Below are 18,629 nucleotides of genomic sequence, written 5' to 3'. Positions count from 1 at the left end.
TGCTGGGAGAACTGGACAGCAACATGCAGAAGAATGAAACTAGAGCACTTTCTTACACCATACACAAAAATAAACTCAAAATGGATGAAAGACCTAAATGTGAAGCCATCAAAACCCTAGAGGAGAAAACAGGCAACTGCTTGACCTCAGCCGTGGCAATTTCTTGCTGGACACATCTCCAATGCAAAGGGAATTAAAAGCAAAAATGAACTATTGGGACCTCTTCAAGATAAAAAAACTTCTGCACTGCAAATGTAACAGTCAACAAAACTAAAAGGCAACTGACGGAATGGGAAAAGATATATACCAATGACATATTGGATAAAGGGTTAGTATCCAAAATCTATAAAGAATTTACCAAACTCAACACCTGAAAAACAAATAATCCAGTGAAGAAATGAGCAGAAGACATGAATAGACACTTTTTCGAAGAAGACATCCAGATGGCCAACAGACACATGAAAAGATGCTCAAGGTCAGACTGGCTAAAATTAACAACTCAGGCAAAAATAGATGCTGGTGCGGATGTGGAGAAACGGGAACCCTCTTGCACTATTGGTGGGAATGCAAACTATTGCAGTTGCTCTGGGAAACAGTGTGGAGGTTCCTCAAAAAATTAAAAATAGAACTACCCTGCGACCCAGTAATAGCACTGCTAGGAATTTATCCAAAGGATACAGGAGTGCTGATTTATAGGGGCACATGTACCTCAATGTTTATAGCAGCGCTTTCAACTATGGCGAAATTATGGAAAGAGCCTAAATGTCCATCAACTGATGAGTGGATAAAGAAGATACGGTTTATATGTACAATGGAATACTATGTGGTAATGAGAAAGAATGAAATCCTGCCATTTGCAGCATTGTGCTAAGCAGGATATTGTGCTAAGTGAAATAAGTCAGGCAGAGAAAGACATGGATCATATGTTTTCACTCATATGTGGAACTTGAGAAACTTAACAGAAGACTATGGGGGAAGAGAAGGGGAAAAAATAGTTAATAACAGAGAGGGAAGGAGCCAAACCATAAGAGACTCTTAAATACAGAGAACAGGGGCGCCTGGATGGCGCAGTCGGTTAAGCGTCCGACTTCAGCCAGGTCACGATCTCGCAGTCCGTGAGTTCGAGCCCCGCGTCAGGCTCTGGGCTGATGGCTTGGAGCCTGGAGCCTGTTTCCGATTCTGTGTCTCCCTCTCTCTCTGCCCCTCCCCCGTTCATGCTCTGTCTCTCTCTGTCCCAAAAATAAATAAACGTTGAAAAAAAAAATAAATACAGAGAACAAACTGAGGGTTGATGGGAAGGTGAGGGAGAGGGGAAAATGGGTGATGGGCATTGAGGAGGGCACTTGTTGGGATGAGCATTGGGTATTGTATGTAAGCGATGAACCACGGGACTCTACTCCAAAACCAAGAGTACACTGTACACAATGTTAGCCAGTTTGACAATAAGTTATATTATAAAAAATAATAAAGTAATTGGGGAACTGGTATTACATAAAAAATAAATAAAAGACTTGGTTGTTTAAAAAAATAAATAAATAAAATGGATCCCACTAAGAAGCTATTCTGGAAGGCATACTGAATATTAAGTGCCCTCCCCTACCCTGCTTTGCATGTTTATTAAATAAATTTTATATTGAAACATTAAGATTTAAAAGAATATTATTCTTTTCATTGTAGACATTTTGGAAGGCTGTACACTTACTTCTGTGATATTCCAGTAGCCCAACACATTGTTGGAGTTTTTTTTCCTTGGGAAATACATTTATATACTCCATTGCATTTTGAAAAATTATCCTCAGTGGTGATGGACTTTTATTTTTTTGTGGGTGGATTTTACTTTTGAGTCAGCTTACAACTTTTAAAGTTTGCTCTGTAGGCCAGGTGACAGCAAGCTGGGACACAGTTTTTCTTTAGTGAGACATGAAGTGTGTCTGTAAGGAAATCTGTCTTATTTGATGTGAAAACTGGTTTTGGAGGTTATTTCAGAATAGGAACTCTAAATGATTTGCTCAAGATTTCTTGAAATAACATGTGTGGTTTCTTAGGGAGACTCTTTGAATGAGTACAATTCATTGAGACGTACAAGTTCTGTTTTTTTTTTTTTTTTAATTTTTTTTTCAACGTTTTTTATTTTATTTTTGGGACAGAGAGAGACAGAGCATGAACGGGGGAGGGGCCGAGAGAGAGAGGGAGACACAGAATCGGAAACAGGCTCCAGGCTCTGAGCCATCAGCCCAGAGCCGACGCGGGGCTCGAACCCACGGACCGCGAGATCGTGACCTGGCTGAAGTCGGACGCTTAACCGACTGCGCCACCCAGGCGCCCCCAAGTTCTGTTTTTAAAAATAAATTTCAATATACTTTATGGTCTGCTTGTGAATTCTTCTTCAATGTCTGAGTACCCTAATTAGTCAGAATTGGACTTGGGAGCAGTTTTTCTGAGTTGGGAAATCTCAGTTATTGGGTGGAATATAAGATGATTTTAACTGAGGGCAGTGGCTGCCCTGCGGCAGTGAACAGTGTTTTGTGTGAGTGTGCATAAATATTTTGTTTCCCATCAGGAAAGGTTACCTTGTGTTTACCACCTTCTCCAAGGGGCTCAGGACCCCAAAACAATTGAGAACCAAGAAGGTCTTCCATCTCTGGCAATTTCAGTAACTGGGAACATGGATATGCATTTCTGCACCCTGGTTCTTTGGTAAATCTAGAGTTGTTCTAAGGAGCTGAAATGAATGTCTTGTCTTCCATGGGCATAGTTGCTCAGTTAGTTCCTCAGAGGAGTTACCAGTTTAATGTTGGTGGTTTAGATTTAGATCTTTCACTAGGCTCTTGTTGAACGTCTTGGATTTTGGAAGCAAATACCCTCATAGCATCTGGGAATATATGAATGGGCCCTCAATACCTAACCCTAATTCTATGCATTTGGAAGCAAGTTTTGAGAGCCGCCTGTTTTTGCCCAGTTAGTTGATTTTCCTTTTAACCTTTATGTTACTTTTATGTACCTTTTACCTTTGGTTACTAACTTGATCATACGAGTCGTTTGGCAGTTTGTGAATGTTTTTATCAAGTGTAAAAACACTTGCATGGTCATACGCGTTTTCTTTATTTTTTAACTTTCTTGTTGAAATACTAAAGAGAATACTGTTCTAAGAGCCAGAGGAGTCCAGGCATCTTATGGACCAGCTCATAGTTAAAAGACTTCAGCAAGATGAACCTGGTATGTGTGAGGCATTCTGAAGATAATTAAGTGAACAAATAAGTAACTCTAAGTGTTGTTTAGCGTTAATGTGGATATAGCATTCTACTGCTGGTAATCTTAAAATACTTCTCTAGAAGATTTGAAGTAGAATCCCACTCTGATAGGTCTTAGAGCCTATGTGAAAAGAAAGCCAAGTAAAAGACTTTATGGAAAGATGTATTCCCATTTGTCTGGAATAGTTGGAGCCAGGCAAGAAGATTGGAATAAATTTCTCTCTTAAATCCCTTAGTTCTGTTTATCAGAGCTTCTCCAACATCTCCCTTAAATAAAAGTAACATTCCTTCTACCCCTCTCCCAACCTTGCTTGAGTGCATACCCTAAAGCAGTATGCTGCAAGGACATAATTTCTTTTATGACTCATTTAAAAATTTCATGCCCATTTTGCATTACATTAAAAAATATATTTATTTTAGCATAAAAATCAGGTTTTGAATGACCATCTATTCAATCTGAACTCCAAGAAAATGTATCCATTGGTCTGGAGACTTTGTGAACCCTTAGCACACTGCTGAGTCACCCTGAGGATTTGAAGATAACCCTGTTTGAGAAGCACAGTTGTAGGGTATGATTGAAAGCTGTAAAGTCTGGGGAAGTATGCATTTTTAAAAACGACCTTTGTCTGACAATGTAGTATAGATTGTAAAAACCTTGTGAGAAGTGGAATGGGAACCCCATTTGCAATGTTTATAGAATTGTGCAAATTAATATAGGGGAAACCTAACAAAAATGGTGTTGGGAAGTCAGAGGTGGAGAGTTCACACCCTACCACTTGTCAATTACAGAACCAGCCGACAGAAAAAAGGTACCTTGCAAGTCCATGCTGCTTTATTATGGAGAAAGAAAGGTTTTCTTGCTCTGCAACAGCCCAGCCTATGAACCACTGTCACAACTCAGCCAATGAAAAGCAACTACGCTTTGAACTCCCAGTTTACTCTAATGGACTTCTGTTTATAACAGCCCCTCCAACTCCCTCCTTTTCTCTATGAAAGAGCGTTCCTTTCCTTTATTCTCCAGACTTAGCTATGGCAGTTGGTGTGTCCTGAATTGCAGTTTTCTGCTATACCCAAATTAACCCATTTTTGGTGTTTTATTTTTAAGGTTAACAGCATACAGCTGCCTAATTAAGAAATGCATCTTATCTCAATGAGAATCATTTCCTTTAAAATAGCTCAGTGTATTCTACCATTTACTGAGAGTCAGGTCAACTGTTTCCCTGACTGTAGGACTGTGTGTCAGTGTAATCCTGGGAAGTTATACATCACACTTTTTTTTCCCATTTTAAAAAGGGAGATTAGAATACTTGCTGCTTACTCCTCTCCTAAGGTGTTGAAAGGATCGATGAGATCATGCTACTAATGTACCTTAAACTCTCTGGAAGACATGGGCACGGAAAACACCAAGTGTTGTATTACCAGGAGTTTAACCCACGCATGGCTTTTACTCTGCCATTACACTTCTGTTTATTTTGTTTACATGTTGCTTTAAACAATAAAGTAAAGTACTGTATTAAGCTTGAGGCTTATCCAGTAGATGTTTCAAAATGAGGAGTAAGCCTGTTGGCTTCACATGTTTTAACTTGCCATCTATCTCAAGAATCCTGCCAGCTTGACTATTGCATTGTTGGGTTGCACAATTTTTTCTGTAAGACCTCCTACTTCATTTTGCAGCTTCAAGTCTATTTGTAGGATGTGGCTTCTTTAATAATTCTAGGCTGTAATTTTTTAAGCATAGTTTAAACTTTGTGCCCTACTCGAGTAATAAATTGTCATTCTGGCAACTTCAGTGCATTTTCACTAGGGGACATGGTGCTTGCCAAGGAGAAGGGTGATGAGATGAGAGAGAACAAAGCCTTGCCAGTTAAGCCTGTGGTCCTTTTTTGAATGGCCCAATAGGGATGCTGATTCCTGAAGAGCATAGCCTCCTCTCTGTAGGTAGCTCTCCCCCTGATTTCATTTAGAGAAACCCCTTGGGCTTGGCAGGATGTGTTCATATACATCTTTATGTAGCCAAAACCTGACTGGTATAACTGAGTTTAAAAGTCAGATGCCAGAGTGTTCAGAAAGGCATTATTTCTGAATTATCAATGAATGAAGCTACTGTAATAGAAAATAGCAAAGTTTAAAATAATGTTGATATTCAGGATGGCAGAATTGGGGGAGTTGGAAGTGAGATGGGAGAAATATAATTTTAAACCCTTAAGCTTTCACTGAAGTATAATGCTTAGTTGTTAGTAATTCTAAGCAATGAGTTAAGCGCATTTATAAATAGCTTCTTAACATGAATGAACCTTTTTATGAATTGAACTTCAATGAAAAATAAGTTGGTCATGCAAATTGTTTTTTAGTGGTCTGTTTTAAACATTTTAGGGATGAGATTAAAAAAAACATTTTTAGGCTGTGAAAGCAAAAAGTTCTGCCCTAAAAGCAACATTAATTATAATAATAGTCTATAGTGAAGAAATATGTGTCACTTTCTTGATAATGTTATGTTTTCTTTCAGTTTCAAAATATGAAAAAGGGGTGGCTTAGATGTAAAATGGAGACCAGTGAGTTGAGTGAATTGAGAATAGTTGTAGACACAGGAGTCTTTTGTGCCTCAGCCAGTTCAGAGCCACTCTGTACTCTAGCAGCTTTGGAAATCAAAGAAGACCTTGCAAGAGAGAAGTTAAGAGTAGTTGGTTGCTCACACATAAGCTCTGTAAGGAGGAAATCATTGCTTGTGCTATGAATTGGTTCTGAGGCAGCTGAATCCTTGAAATAAAAAAGTAAGTGCTCCAGGGTTTTAAAAAGTAAAATATTATTTTTGTGAAGTGTAACAAGAGATGCTGATTAGAATTACAAAATTTTGCCTGTAAATATAGGCAAATACAGGTGGAAACTATGCATATATATGTGCTGTCTTCTCAATGAGGTATTATATTTTTTGCAGAAAGTACTGAAATGTGTAAATTCCTTATTTTTCATAACTCTTCTTTCTTCTGACATGAAGAAGGCCTATGTATTGGAGCTAAATTACTGAGAGCAGGACCAACATTCACAGAGGTAGCAAGCAAATAGTATAAATATGGAACACCTAGGAGAAATGGAGCCATCTGATGGGGCCAGGTTGAATAGCTCCTACTCTTTCAGTGACATGTTTGTTTCATGTTGCAGTAATGTGGGCTCCATATCTTAGCTGTAAGCAAGGCCTTAAAATACTGCCATTTTATTAAATTTGTAGTGCTATTAAATTATTTATACCTGAAATATTGCTACTGACCATTTCCCCCACTCCCCATTTCTTATTTACTCCCAGCAGTGCTGTGTAGTAGAAATTCCTCAGGCAAGATAAATGTAAAGAACTAATCATTGGTTCTAGTTTTTAAATGTTTTAATGGTCTCTACTTACCCTTGTGAGTAATTTTGAAAAAGGAGAATTAAATTTGTTTTATTTATGCTTTGCATTTTAGTTGTTGCTAGTTGGGTATGTATAAAATAAGAAAAAAAAAAAAACCTCTTGGGGAAAAGAAAAGGAAAAAGTTTCGTAATCTGAGAATCCATAGCACGCATAAACCTTACCGAAACTGGTTTGTGCATGAGAAATGTTTTAAAGGAATTTTTTAGTTTTAGAAGCAGAAATTAAGAGGGTCAATTCTTTGTGGGTGGTAATGTATGGGAATATATATAGTCTAAGCAGATCTCTTCCCAAGATAGTGGCAAATCTTGGCTTCCTGGTAGCCTGATGTGACCTTTAACCTTTCTATGCCTTCTTGGAGTAGGATTGAAAATAGAACCTAGATCTCAAGTGCTTGTAAGGATTAAAGTGATACAGTATATGAAGTTCTTTAGCCAGGCACTCCTGGCTCATAGTTTTTAATCATACATACTTTTTTTTCTTTAATAAACAAAATGTCATTTTTTTTTTAAACTGAGTAAGAGCTGTCTAGGCTAGTCCTTCAGCAGTTGGAGGTATTCAGATTTTTTTTTAATTTTAATTTTTTTACATTTATTTATTTTTGAGAGACTGAGACAGAGCACAAGTGGGGGATGGGCAGAGAGAGAAGGAGGCACAGAATCTGAAGCAGGCTCTGGGCTCCGAGCTGTCAGTGCAGAGCCCGACACGGGGCTTGAATTCACAAACCGCAAGATCATGACCTGAGCTGAAGTCGGACGCTCAACCGACTGAGCCACCCAGATGTCCCTGGAGGTATTCAGATTTAAGTGTGCTGTGGAAGATTCCAGCATAAACTTGATAGTCAAACCGAAATTACTCCATGTCCCATCTAAGAATGATCTTTTTACCCAGTTAAAAAAGATGTCTTGCTGGAGATGTATTAGCAGTATGGTTTGCCATTTTTTCCAAAACAATATTATCCTTCTTTTCCACAAAGTAATCCCTTTTGCTTTGTGGCTGTATTTTCACGTATTGCCAACTTTAAAGCAAACCAGAAACATCTAAGTTTTTTAATGTTGGGGAAAGTTTTTAAGGGAAGTTCCTAATAGGCACAACAAGGCTTTAAGAATCATAGTTGACCTGTCTTTATTTTGAGACTATCACAAAATTTTTGCAGAATGAAAGCCAGTGTTGTAGATTTGCAATAGTTTTATCAGGAAAGCGGGTGATATCTGTTATGGGCTTGAAGGAGTGAGCTCTGGGCAATGGAGGAAGCACATACGTTGTTGACCAGGACTTAGAAATATTTTTGTCAGATACCTTATTTATCTGCTATTTGACCCAGGACAAATAAAATACTTCAATGACAATTTTAAAGACCTCTCTAGAAGAATATTTATATCTACAAATAGCTTCTGTGTATATTTATTTTTTTTATGTCTCTTGTTTTTTGTCTTCTGTTGCCTTTACGTACCTTAAATTGTAACATGTTGGGTGTTACTATGTTCTGTATTACTGCCCCATTGTATTGATAACTGTGTGGACTACTAAGTATTGAGATGACTAATTAAAAAATATAGTATTGTTTCAACTACCGCTTCATTACCAATGCTTATGCTTAGAGAGTTTCTCCTTCATATTTAGCTAAAATTTTTCTGTTGCTGAATTTCATTTTTCAGTGGAGCTGAGAGTATGATTACTCCTCAGAATTTTCTTTATATTTGTCCTAAGCTTTTTTGCTCTTTCCAGGAGTCTCATTTTTCAGCTTCTTAAATCATCTTCTTCTTTTTTTTTTTCAGTTAGGCTTGGAACTTTAATAAGGATCTAATTGGGATCCCTTGGTGGTACATAAAAAGAATACAAAAATGACTTAGAGATCCGACTTCAGCTCAGGTCATGATCTCATGGTTCGTGAGTTTGAGCTGCACATTGGACTTTATACTGTCAGTGCAGAGCCTGCTTTGGATCCTCTGTCCCCATTGCCCCTCCTCTGCTTGCACTTTCTCTTTCAAAAATAAACATTTGAAAAAATTTAAAAAAATGACTTAGTTACTACTTCTGATTTTTGACAACTCTGTTGTGTTACAGTATCACAGAAACAGCAGTTTAGTATCAGCTAGTGATCTATAGTGACCCTTAGTATATTCATGCATTTCCTAATTTGTTTTCATGAATTGTTTTATTTAGTTCTTTGTTGGACAGCTTTCTATTATCTTAGGATTTCTGCTTTATTACTCTGACATTCAAAGAACCCCTATTCCAAAGCATCTCTAAATAACTGTAGTTTTCTCTCTTCTCTATTGGTTCTCTCTTGCCTTTTGGTTCTTCTTTGTATTTTGTATGTTAACTAGGCATGTCATTGACTGTTAATATTCAGAGAATGCCTCTTGATCATATTTCCCCCTTATTCAGCATTCCTTCTTAACTATCAAAGACTACACTCCACATTCTGACATTAATAATTTCTTTCAGAATCAGTGGATAGTTGAGTATTGTTTTTGTAGGGAATTCATTTAAGTGATGCAAATTCGGGGAGATAAGATAAGAGTCCTAGGATCAGGAGACTTACTGTTTATTTTATCTTTATAGACTATGCATCAGTAGAGCAGATATTATTGTAAATCAAAAGAGTAGCTCAGATGTTAGGTGCCATAGGAATTCCAAGGAAAGAATGACATCATAAATGATAGGTGGGATGGTTTTAAGGTCAGGTGTGGGACTTGCACTGTGTCTAAAAAAAAAAAGGTTGAGTATTACTGAGGGAGTCTGCTTTACCTGGCCTCATGTTTCTAGTCAGAGGGACTGCCATGGAAAGAGGAGTGGCTTATTGATTGGTAAATTGGGGAGAATGTAGATTCTCAATTCAGTGCCTGCTAGGCCTCTCTGTGCAGAGTCAGCCTGCCCTTGGCTTTTTCTGCTTTAAGAGACCTGGCTCTGCTGGGATGGCTTGGAGTTTTCTAGCTGTACCAGGGACTGACTAGAGAAATCTGGCTAATCCTTGTCATAGATCTACAGCCATTTTCTCCAGTCTGCTTTATCAGTAATAAAAATGATGTCTTGACTCCTGTTTCTCTCCTGGTTGGATATGAGCTTGGAGAGTCATGAAACATTAAATAATGAGTAGATGAATAATGTTGGTTAATGTAGTGGATCAGTGAGGCCTAAAGTTGGAATTGAAGATTGGAGCCAGATTGTGCGGGGCTGCAGAACGTGGACTTTATTTTGTAGGCTGAGACACATTCAAGTTTTTTGAACATTTGAGTGTATAGAGTCTTGTTTCAGTACTATAAATCTGGTAGTGATATAGAAGGGATACCTGGGGTGGGGCGCCTGGGTGGCTCAGTCAGTTGGGTGTCCGACTTCGGCTCAGGTTGTGATCTCGCGGTGAGTGAGTTCGAGCCCCACGTTGGGCTCTGTGCTGACAGCTCAGAGCCTGGAGCCTGCTTTGGATTCTGTGTCTCACTCTATCTCTGCTCCTCCCCCTGCTCACACACACACACACACACACACACTCTCTCTCTCTCTCTCTCAAGTAAATAAACATTTAAAAAAAAACATTTTTTAAAAAAATAAGAAGGGATACCTGAGGTGTGCGGGTGTCTCAGTTGGTTAAGTGCCTGACTCTTGATACCGGCTCAGGTCTTGATCCCGTGGTCATGTGTTCCAGCCCTGCGTTGAGTTCCATGCTGACAGCACAGAGCCTGCTTGGGATTCTGTCTCTCCTCTCTACATCTCTCCTTCTCGTGTGTACACATGCTCTCTCTCTTTTTCTCAGAATAAATAAACTTAAAAAAAAAAAAGAAAGAATGCATTCCTGTTTTTACATGTTTTTTTAAAGTCTTTACTTCAGGGATTCTTTAGTGGGGATCATAGAACGTCTGGCTTTGGAAATTATGAAGTAAGATGTTATGAAATATGCTGAAAGCTTAGGTAGGATATTTTAAAAGGGTTATCTTCCAAAAAGGGTTTAAGACCCACCACTAAATACCTTTGTATTGTTTGCTTATAGGACATGTGGGAACAGAATTTCATCATTCATTATGATGTTTACTCTGGATTGTTTTGTAATGCCTTTACTAGTTTACAGAACTTCTTTTCTATACCCAGTTTGCCAAGGATTGTTTTTTAAAATAATAAGTTGATGTTGAATTTTATCAAATATTTTTCTGCTTATAGTCTGGTAATCAGATAGGTTTTTTTCTTCTTTAATTTGTCTGTATGGTAAATTACATTAGCTTTGCGTTCTTGGGATAAAGCCAAGTTGGTTGTGATGGATGATTTTTTTTTTTATATATATAATTGAATTCACTTTGCTAATTTCTTGTTTAGGATGTTCACATTTAGTTTTGTAAGATTGACCTGCAATTTTCTTTCACAGAAAAACATGTAAATGTTTTCTGTGACTCCTTGCATGCTCAGAAGGAGTCTATACATTGGGGAACCTTAAAAAAAAAACAACAGCCAAAAAACACACAATACCCCAGATTGGAAATAATAATACATGATATATGATTACAAACTAATTAATAAAGGGTAGGAACTATACAAAGAAAGTCTTTCTCTAACCTCAAAAAACCCAGGTCCCCTGGCAGTCTTTTACCAATGTGTGTGTGTGTGTGTGTGTGTGTGTGTGTGTGTGTGCGCGCGCGCGCGCACGCACGCACACTTGCTTACATACCCACGCACCCCTTCCCTTCCACAAATGGTTGCATATGTTCTATATAGTTTTCTACTTTACTGTTTTTACTTAATAATGTATCTTGGAGATAGCTTTAGAGTAGCATATAAAGTCTTCCTTATTCTTTTCTTAAATCTCTATTGTATTTCATTATATTCTGGAATAGTTAATTAGACCCTTGTTGATAGATATTTAAATAATTTCTTATGTTTTGCTGAAACAAATACCATTTTACTTCCTCTTTGGCATGTTGGTTTTTTGTACACTAAATTCCAGCAAGTAGAGTTGCTAAAGGGTTGTGTACATTTCAAATTTTGACAGAAATAGCCAAACTATCTTCCAAATGGGTTATCTCTTTACACTCCAAAAATATATGAGCATGCCATGGCAAATGTCTAAAGGATCCTGACCTAAGATTCATTTACTACAGCATAAGTCACCTGGTTTCTTGTCAGGCTACTTGCACCCACACTTCATCCCACATGTAAGTTCATTCATTATTAACTTGGTGATCTCATAAGGTTTGGCAAGCAGTGATTTCCTGCTTAAGAGCCTCCTAAGAGCCTTGGAAATGGCTGTGTTCTAACATATTACCATGGGGGATGAGATGTCCACAAAATACTGAGATCAGGTATTGAGCTCAGCCTACCTTATTCATGTCCCTTCTCTATGCCCCTCCTTTTCCAGGTCATAGTGGAATAGTGGAAATAAATTCAAATGCTGGCTTCTATCTCTCTTTGCTATCTAGAGCTTATGATGAATGGAGAGGACAGGGATAGAAGGGATGACATGGAATTAGCTCTTGGAGAATTGGACTCTGTCTGGGATAGTCTTGCTTTGACTGGTTGCCCTGAGTTAGATTAATTAATTTGTTGAGTTGTGTGCAGTCACCTTCTTTCCTGAGGGATTATTTATTCTGAAGTCTAGGCATGTTGAGGTGATTGATAACATACTTCCAGAATTGGCACTCATCTCTTACTGAATTGAGAGTAGTAGTTATAGTCAAGGGGGGGGGGGCATATGGCAGGGGAGACTTAACACTTGGTTACTCTAGTGTCATTTTTATAAACAGGACTTCTGATTGGATCCCTGGTTCAGTTAGACACAGTGATAAAGCAGTGACCAGGGAGGGACAGTGATAAAAAGCAGTGACCAGAAGCTTAGGAATATGGCCCCAGCTGAGTGGGCCAGAGAAGATAGGGGATAGAGAGGTGAGGAAGAGAAAAACTTTAATCCTTCTGTTTTTTTTAAACCTAATTGTCTCTTTTATTATTAATAGTAATATTTAGACTAGAGAGTATATATGTGAAATACTGATATTTTGCCAAACTAGCCTCAAGTTTGCTTCAGTATTAATCAAAACTGAGAAAATATTAGTGGCAAACAAAATAAAATAAACCGTCCTCTAAGAAAGACTTGGTTGGTAATGTGGCATAAGGATTTTTCCTTAGCTGATTTTTCTCTAGTGGTTAGGTCTCTACTGCTCAGAAACTTCTAATATACCTCTGCTCCTTCAAGTTGACTACCAAATAAGTGAATACCAAAGTCCAGACTCTCTAGTGTTAATCTGCTCCTTTGGTATAATCATCTGCTTCCATACTATTTGAAGTGCAGTCCATCAACATCACCTGGGAGCTCATTAGAAATGCAGAATCTCAGGCCCTAACCCAGATCTCTTGAGTCAGAACTAGAATTTTGACTAGATCTCCAAGTGCTTGGTATGCCTAGTGTAGTTTGAGGACTGATCTATTTAACTTTTCCTATCTTCCCTCTGTGCCCTACAGTCACTTTAACTGGGCTAGCTGTTATTTTCAGAACATGTTCTTTATTTCCTCAGTAGCCTCCCTTTCCTCAAGTGATACCATTTTCCCACCAATGTCCTTTTAGGTCAACTACCTTCTGCTTCTCCTTCCATTCATGCAGTTTATGAGGTGCCTAAAATGTGCTAAGCTCTGTGATTTGGTAGGGTTTCAGACATGATTGAAAATACAGTTCCTGTCCACTGCTAGTACAAACTCTCTGGCGGACTGCTTTGCAGTACATATCAAGAGTCTTAAGTGTGCATTTCATTGGACCCCAAAATTCTACTTGTAGGAGATTTTCCTAAACTAATAACCAGAAGAGGATATAAAAAATGTGAAATATATAGAAAGTTAATCACTACAGCATTATTTACAATAGCAAGAGATTGATAAATTAAAAAAACTGTAATATACTTGTATAGTAGACTGTTACATAATCAAGAAAGTAAGATATATGTAATACTGAAATGAAAATATATTAACAATATATTATTGAATACAAAATAGATTATTCAAATTGCATGCTTAATTCCTTTACTCCAAGGACTTACAGTTGAATAAGTAAGAGAGAGATATAAAGCAAATAATATAGAAATACAAATATAATAATTATGATGACAGCAGCAACTAACATCTGTTGTACATTCATAATGTCCTGGGCCCTTGTTCTAAGGTGTTCACATATATTATCTTCCTTTATCCTTGCAAGAACCCTATGAAGTCAAGACTGTTGTTTGTTACTTTCATGTGAAGAAATTATATTATTTTCATAAACTTTAATTGCCAATATTATGGGTAAAAATCGGCAGCTTTTGTTTTAATTTGTGTTTCACTGATTATTAGCAAGTTTGAACATCATTTCATGTATATTGGTCATTTGTATTTATGTTTCTCAGATTGTTTTTATCTTCTGCCTCTTTTTCTGTTGGGTGTATCTTTTTCTTATGGATCTGTTGGAATTTGTTATATCTTGGATATTTAAATATATATTGCAAATATTCACTCCCAGTCTATGCTTGTCTCTCTTTTATTTTTTTAAAAACATCATTTTTTTAATGTTTATTTATTTTTGAGAGGGGGAGAGACAGAGTTTGAGTGGGGGAGGGGTGATGAGAGAGGGAGACACAGAAGCTGAAGCAGGCTCTAGGCCTGGAGCCGTTAGCACAGAGCCCAATGTGGGGCTTGAACTCACTGACCTGAGCTGAAGTCCAGTGCTTAACTGACAGAGGCACCAGGTGCCCCTGCTTGTCTTTTTTAAAAATATTTATTTTGAGAGAGAGAGAAAGAGAGAGGTGAAGAGAGAGAGAGAGAGAGAGACAGAGAGAGACAGAGAGAGACAAAGAGTCCCAAGCAGGTTCCACGTGTGGAGCTTGACATGGGGCTTGATCTCCAGACTGAGATCATGACCTGAGCCGAAGTCAAGAGTTGGATGCTTAACCAGCTGAGCCACCCAGCTGCCCCTATGCTTGTCTTTTACCTTTGTTTATGTTATCTTTTATCATTTGTCTTTACTGTCAGACTTGGGGTTGTCATTCTTGATTTTTAATATTGTCTGCTTGCCTTTAACCCTTCTCACTAATAAACCATTGGGACTGTTACTGACTTAGAAAATAACATATCCCCCATTGGTCATATATAAGAGCACTGAAGTTCCAGTTCTTCTGATTAACCTATAGATATGTAATTGCATGGGCTTTTGAACATGTATACTTTGATCACCCTGAAAATCTATTTTCTTTTGTCTGAATATGTGTTTGTTGTATTATTATGTTCCAGATAAGGGAAGTGTTAATAATACCACCATCTCCTTACATTTTTAACTGAGGTGCTCTTGTACAAAAGATGATTTGTTCTCAGCTTTCCTAAGCAAAATTAGGGATCTGTAATCACTCATTTCAGTAGTTTTTGTTCAGAAATTTATGTGCGCTACCAACCTCAGTTAGCCAGATTTTATCATGTGTGAATAAAATGTATAGGCAATCTCTAACTTTCGTATGTGAATCCCCAAAATTTATTTATCATTATTTGGAACTTTTCTTTTATTTTTCCACAGAAACAAGTCAGTTTCTAGGTTTCTAGCAAGCCCAAACAAGCATTCTTAAAATTAACTCTTAATACTAAGTATTATTTGAACTCAACCTAAAAATTGTAGTTTATCACTTGATCTTTTTATTCCAATTGTAGATGTAAAAATAGAACAAGACTTTAATCCTCAGAAGCTGGTGATCAGAGACTGTGGGGTATGTGGGTAGGTGAGTTGGGAGTAGAGAATGCATAAATACCTTTAAAACTATAAAAGTGAAGATGCCTCTGGGTGAATCATTTATTCTCCAATGTTCTGTGTTTAAGAACAAAGGTAATTTGCATTCACTCAGTATTCTTCAGCTCATGCATTCTCTGTTGATAAACACCCTACCCCGTGTTTGTGAGAATGACTTGCTACAAAAATAGGAATGACTTGCTTCCTACTGTACTTCTTGCAATGCTTGGGTCCAAAAACAACTTCACGGTTAATAGCATTGTTTTTACTCACTGAACTAATTTAAAGCCATCGATAATAGCAACCAACAACTTTAACACCACTTGTAAAATACTCCCAATAAACCAGAAATGCTAAGAGTACATTTTCCTAGGTATTTTGTGGTTGTAGTTTTTGCTGTAGGCATAGTGGAGGTGGCCTGAGAGGAACAGGCTTTGTTCCTTTTTGTCAGCTGCCCTACTGTTTCTTGAGGGCTCAGTTGTATAATCCATGGGAGCTCTAGAATAATAGCTCTCAAACTTGAGCATGTCTAACAATCAGCTGGAGGAGTTAGGTGAAAATTCAGGTTCTCCTGCTCCTCTTCCAGGAATCTGATCCAGTGTGCCTGAGAGTTTAGCGATCTGCTGTTCATCCAAAGCACCCAGGCTGCTCTCTTATGATGTTTCCTGGACCAACAGAAATATTGTTCAGAATGTGTTGCTCCTCCTCATGTTACCTTTCTCAGATATGAATCAGAGCAAGACAATTCCTAGATCACCTGCTTCTGTGGGTGAGGCTGATGAACACTGTCAGGGGACCAGTATACAACTTGATGTCCCTGAAGAGGTAATTGACCGAATGGGACATAAAAGTTCTGAAATAATTCTTTACTTTTATCATGTTTATGTAAGCATTTTATTTCTGAGAAGTTTACTTACTTTGGATTACTTAGTTTGTGTCTTTGCAAAATCTAAACATGTAAAATTGGAACTTTTTAATATTAAAGGTAGTGTGAGTGTCCCTGACAGTGCTTAAGTTTAAAGAATGGAGATTTTCTGAAATCAAATCCAGATCACTTTGTCAGTTTGTGTAGTATCTTTTACCTATCAAGTGCTCATTATTACTTTCCTGAAGCTGGGTTACTGAGAACTTATCAGTGGAAAATTAGACAAATAAGATATTTAATAATATCTTACTTTGTTGGGACATTGTGAATGAATGACTTTTCTGGCGACTAACAGGAATATTCAGTACCTACATATATTTCATTTTAAATTAAAATAAAAAGTTTGGTGAAAAAATTTATCAAGACTATTTATAACTAGTGTTATTTGTCTGAGAATTAGAATTTTTTGTTAAATTTATGTTTTTAGGACCTAATGTTCTCTTTGGTGTCCTTCTGTACCTTGCCTTGACAGATGTGTGTTTTATAAATCATTTTATTTCAGCTCATGCACATTTCTTCATATTAGACATCTGTTAGCAGCTAGAGATGAGATACTTGGTATTGTCTGGTCAGGATTTATATATTTTGCAGGAAGAACCAGTTCCAGGGTGGTAGACCTTAGGATTTTCTTTATAGTATTAATTTCATGATCATACGGTGTTTTTCAAGAGGGGTACATGCTTGGAAATACTTTGCTTTGGTAAAATTAGGTGGACTCTATATTTTCTTGTAGAAATTAATACAATGATTGTATTACTCCTAATATTTCATGTGCTATTTTAGCTTAAATTATAGCCTGAATTTTATAACTTTTAGAATGTTTGTATTTGTCCAGAGACACCTTTTTTATCTACACATACAAGTCGGTAAATAACTTACACTTCAAAAGTAGAAGAGATTTAATTTATTTCATTACTCACCTGCCTTCTTGAGAAGAAAATTATGGCTGATTCTCTTACTGTAATCAAGAGCAATCTTTAGCATGTCTTATTTGTAAGATTTAGTCTTGGGTATTAGGTGTTTCACTAAAACACATAGTTGTCACCCAAGAGGTAACTTTAAGTTAAGAGAAATAGAGATATAGCAAACTAAGGTGAGAAAACACTTATTTCTCATTATTCACACCTTGAAGTCACACTTAGCACCTATCTTTTCCTTCCTGTCAAAGTGCCAAATGACATGTTTTTTTTTAGAGTGGTTTTAATTGTTTTCAGAGGTTAGTGGAACCTTTGAAGTAACTAAAGACACATTCATAGTTTGCAAAGCTTAGATAAAGGTGAGTAGGCAGATAGTTTTCATTTATACAGTTTGTGTGTGTGTGTGTGTGTGTGTGTGTGTGTGTGTGTGTGTGTGTGTGTGTGTGTATGTATGTGTGGTATTTCTGCCAAGGCTTCCAGGCTTTTTTGAGGTTACTGAGTTTATAAGGACTCAGCAAAAACATTTTTGAACACTTTCTGTGGGCCAGTGTCTGTCTGCTTTGTGTGTGATCCTTTTGATTGTTCTCAGTACCTAATCTTCCTACCTTTTTTTTTTGAGTATATAAATGAGCATTTGTGAATGTTACTTTCGAAGTCTAGTTGATTTCTTTGGTGGGATCTTGATTTTGCTGGGCTGACTTGTAAAGTTCTGTGTGGTTTTTCAGTCTTCCCTCCTGTTCCTGAAATCCTGCAATGAATGCTCTGTGCATGTGGAAAGCTCCAGCCTCCTGAGTAAGGACCTGAAGCAAGTAAGGAGAGCTGTTCAGAGGCTTAAAAAAGTGTGTTTTTATCTTTAAAATCTGTATCTTTATATTGTCTGCTTCATTTATGAGTTTTAAACCTTATCACAAGCACACAGGTCCAGAGCCTGAGGAAGGCAAAGGTGGGAAGTAGTAGGTAGGGAAACAGAAAAGGCAAAAACAAAGTCTTAAGTCACGGGTCTGTACATTTGCTGTCTAAGGTCTCACACATCTATCATTACTAATTATGAAGTGGGAAAGGTGGAGGATATATTGTGAACTGATAATATTTGGTTGCTAATTTTCTTTTAATTCTTTCTTTGAAGCTCTCTAACACTTAGCTACTTGGTGCCTTGGTGAAGGAGCTGTGAGGAGAACTTGATCTGTAGGTCTTGCATTTGTTTTACAGGAGGCTTTGTTACAAAGGAGTGTTTATCATCCTATTTTCCTAGCCCCTAACTTTCTACATCACACTCCTCAAAAAATAAAGCCTCTGTTACTATTTTGTTTTAAAGTTTAAATGTTTATTTTTGAGGGGGTGGGGGGAGAGAGAGAGAGAGAGAGAGAGAGAGAGAGAGAGAGAGAGAAGGGCAGAGAGAGAGGGAGACAGAATCTGA

At 37.4% G+C, this 18,629-nt stretch overlaps 1 protein-coding gene across 21 annotated transcripts in view; it reads left to right on the top strand.

Annotated features, from left to right (window-relative positions):
* PSD3 (pleckstrin and Sec7 domain containing 3) overlaps positions 1-18,629 on the top strand; it is a 785,560-nt gene that overhangs the window by 249,072 nt on the left and 517,859 nt on the right. The window contains exon 1 of one of the 21 annotated variants that reach the window (XM_045055449.1): positions 18,003-18,021. The exons of the other annotated variants lie outside the window; for them this stretch is intronic. The gene's annotated coding sequence lies outside the window, so the exon portion shown is untranslated. Of the gene's footprint in view, positions 1-18,002; positions 18,022-18,629 lie in introns of those variants that run through there. 21 annotated transcript variants of the gene reach the window in all.

The sequence above is a fragment of the Felis catus genome, chromosome B1 (genome assembly GCF_018350175.1).
Source record: "Felis catus isolate Fca126 chromosome B1, F.catus_Fca126_mat1.0, whole genome shotgun sequence".
In the NCBI taxonomy this organism is placed as follows: Eukaryota; Metazoa; Chordata; class Mammalia; order Carnivora; family Felidae; genus Felis; species Felis catus.
Note: the sequence above shows the minus strand (reverse complement) of the source record. Positions and strands in the feature narration are given on the sequence as shown.